At 35.0% G+C, this 3,934-nt stretch overlaps 1 pseudogene; it reads left to right on the top strand.

The window, feature by feature from the left end:
• The first annotated feature begins 1,537 nt into the window (after positions 1 to 1,537).
• On the top strand, positions 1,538 to 3,288 carry LOC111373409 (annotated as a pseudogene).
• Positions 3,289 to 3,934: the final 646 nt, after the last annotated feature.

The raw sequence follows: 3,934 nt of genomic DNA on the forward strand, positions 1-3,934 counted from the left end.
GATATAATTCCGACAATTCTTTTTGACAGAAGTCATATTCTCGTAGCTACCGACTTCAACAACTGCAGAGTTAAAACGTTTATGCAATGGTATTCTTGCTATATCAGTTACTTTCAACTTTTGTTTCACGTGTGCACTCATTTCTCGATTGCATCGATACAACCTGGACTCAGTAGGACTCATCTTATGATTGTGGTCGAGGTGGACTACGTTAATTTTTCAGTAACCATAGATATCTAAAAATGCAGAGATCCTAACTTTACAACTCATCTGAATCGTTGGTTGTGGGTTCAAAGAAGTGCTTGTATTACCAATTCTTCATCCCTCCCAACTACACGTGAACGTGACATATCTCATAACACCATCATGATCCCTCGTTGAACTCCTCTTTCGAACTGAAAAACCAACATCATAAGCATATCTTGCATAAAAAAATTATAGACCTCTTTTTCATCCTTGAATTGCATACCAACCTCTAGCGCAGTCAAACCGTCTCCTCTTACCGCCTCGTCTTCCACGGCATTCACATTTTCGCCTACATTTTCATTTTTGAAATTGATGATCAAAACATCTTCCATATTGGGCTGATCTTGCAAAACATAAATAGTCACCCAATATTTACGTGTTCCAAATGCCCAACCTTGACTTGAAATCTAACTGAGTTATGTATGGACGTCTGCCATGCATTCCCAAAATGAATGACATTTAGTGAACAACCATATAAATTTCTTACAATCGTAAAAATGATGGAGAATATACAATTAAACAACATACGAACTTAATAATTTAGTGAACAATCACACAAATTTATTGCAAGCACACACTATTTTTTAAAGCATAGGAACGTAATTTTTACATTCACTACACCACTATCAAAGTGTCAAGGAGTTGGACATGAAGCTTCTCCTTATCTCATGCTCCATTTGCACATTTAATAAATCAATAATAAACAGTCACTCACCAGTTTAGTAAACAACCATACGTTGGTGAGTTCGCCTCAGCTTGGACACGACAATGCAGGTTTTTTCGCTACTGGGTTAGGATCGAAAACTTCTACAAAACAGGTCGGTGAGTTCGTCTCAGCTTGGACACGATAATGCTGATTTTCTCACTACCTTTAATGTTCGATTTTTGTTGGGTTCTTCTACAAAATATGTCAGAGTGTTGCACATAAGATTCGTCGCTCATCCCTCTCAGATTAGGATCCCAATCACAATATATTGGTAGTGGGTTTCTTGCTGCCTTACATAATTTATGCACCCAAAATTTATGCTGGATCTCATCACATTTTAGGGCTCCGCCTCCGCTGCGAAAATGAAATGAAAGTGGGCTCTACTTTGTTTTCCATTTTAGCGCTAGTCAATTTATATTTTCTTTTGTTTGACAATCTCAACCATTCAACGCCAACCCATCTCGACCGTCCACGTCATTTTGTCAATTACTTTTGTAATCCAAATAGGTACAAATAGCATTATTTCTCTCTTATTTTCCATTACTCCTTTCTACCCTTTTCTTTCAATCTATCTCTATAAAAATCATGATTAATTATCTGATGAAAAAATAGTTTTCAAAGTATGTTGACCTAAAGAAAGAAGCTGATCTTGATATATATATGGGAACAACCCAGTTGGACATTAACCTTACAGTATTCTTGGAAGAAGCTGAGAAGGTAAAGCAAGAAATGAATTTAATCAGAGAAATCTTGAACTATTTACAAGAAGCCAACGAGAAGAGCAAAGCCCTTCACAAATCTGAAGCCCTGAAATCGCTTCAAAATAGCATAAATTTATACATTTTATCCATGTTAAAGAAGGTCAGAACAATAAGGGCTCAGCTGGAGGACATGGACTAGGCTAATGCTCTGAATAGGCGCCTTTTCTGGGTGCAAGTTGGGCACCCTTGTGGATTGAATCCGGTTTGCAGTAACGGATGGACTCCAAAAGAAGCTCAAGGAGCTAATGATGGACTTCCAGGGGCTGAGACAGAGGATGATGAATGAGCACATAGAGACTATTGGGAGAAGGTATTTTATGGTGACTGGAGAATACCCCAGCAAGGAATTGATAGAGAAGATTATAACCAGTAGAGATGACCATGGAGTGAGGAATTACCGTCTAGAGCCATACGGGTACTAATTTCTTGCCTTGTTTTACTACAAAAGGCTGCTTTGTTCTTCAATTAGTACATTATTAGAGAAATTGTAATTATAAATATCAATTTACAAATAGGATGAGAGCAAAACCCATAATTAATTAGTCTTGAGGCACAAGTTTTTTTGCGGATTCCAACCCTCTGGAGTGTTAAAAATATGAAGACTTAGACTTAGACTTCCAACTTAAAATATCAACCTTGTCAAGCGGAGTAGCTGTCCCTTATAAGTTAATCTATATTTTTTTTATCTTTACTTGATATGAAATTTTATTCCCTAACCTATCTTTACAAGATGGTTGCTCATTTGAATAAATCAAACTCAAAATTCGTATGCTCATTTTTTTTGAGTCTTAATCGAATGGAATTGTTCGTTGGAATTTAATGGACTCTGATACCATATTAAAATTTGGGATTCCATCTTAGAAGGTGTTTGACACTCATTTTTATGGAAAAATGAATTTTAGAATAGTGGATTGATGGAGAATGTATGAATGAAAAATAAGAAATTTTTTTTTATTTATATGTAATATTATTTTAATGAAAAATGTGTGATTAAAAAAAAGAAGAGAAAAAAATATATTTTGATAAAAATGAGAATCAAATAGGGCCTTAGAAAACCAACCTTGTTAAAAGGAATAGTCCTTATAATTTGGTTTATGTTTTTTAACTTTATTTGATGCGGCCCATAACAAAAAATAGTCAACCATTGGTGCAACAACCAACTACTTAACTTGTCATCTCTCTACGATGTTGTGCAAAATGTTATCTTGTTTCAATAAATGACTTGAACTCGACATATTTTTATAGGAACATGGGAGGGGAAAGGTGGTGAAGACGGTGGTAAAAATACAAGACCGACATGATGCGTCCCAGGATATAGAGAAGAGCCTGCTGGAGTTACACTAGATATTTCTCGACATGGCGGTGATAGTGGAGGCACAAGGGGAGAAAATGGATGACATAGAATATCATGTGATGAATGTAGCCCAATATGATAGTGATGGAACTAAAAATCTCAGAACTGCTAAAGACTACTAGAGGAGCAGCATAAGATGTTTGTGTATAAGAATGATTCTTCCTTTTGCGCTTATTCTTATTGTAATCATCCCTATTGCTACCAGTTTCAGTAACTCTTGAGTTTTCACTCATTCTTTAGGTTTCACTTTCTTGAGATAAATGTAACAATTTACAAAAAACAGGTCCGATTTTCGTTCGATTTTGGGACTGGGATTTTGTCTAGTGCAATGTTAACATTTCTCAAATAGTAATGCTATGTAGCCTCACTGAGGTTGCAACTACAATATAGATGGCGCTAGATAATAAGCTAAATGAAGGTAGAATTAAATGACTTGTTTAATTTCATCTATCATATAATGACTTTATTACAACTCTAGCGAGGCTAAATGGTATTACTCTTTCTCAAACTCCTGATATGATAAATGAAGCAAATTTTGGATTTAGGTTCTTGTTTGGATTGGCTTTTAAGGTTCTTTCTTGGCTACATATGTCTCGAGAGGTGTCATTCTTTGATTGATATTTTTGAAAGGATGCTAGAAGGTAAGAGTTCACGGTCCAATATTGCAAATAGGTCATTAACATTGAATGGGTAATATTTTAGTTAATTAAGCAATTATTTGGTATAAATTAAAGTCTAGTTTATTCTGAAGTCAAAGTCAACAATTAATTTTAATCACACATTTCATTGGACCCACAATTTTTCAACAACACATTCTATCAATTTTTATCAAAAACTAAAAAATTATTTTAATCTACACCAAACAAG

This window comes from Olea europaea, unplaced genomic scaffold, assembly GCF_002742605.1.
Source record: "Olea europaea var. sylvestris unplaced genomic scaffold, O_europaea_v1 scaffold1126, whole genome shotgun sequence".
Taxonomy (NCBI): Eukaryota; Viridiplantae; Streptophyta; class Magnoliopsida; order Lamiales; family Oleaceae; genus Olea; species Olea europaea.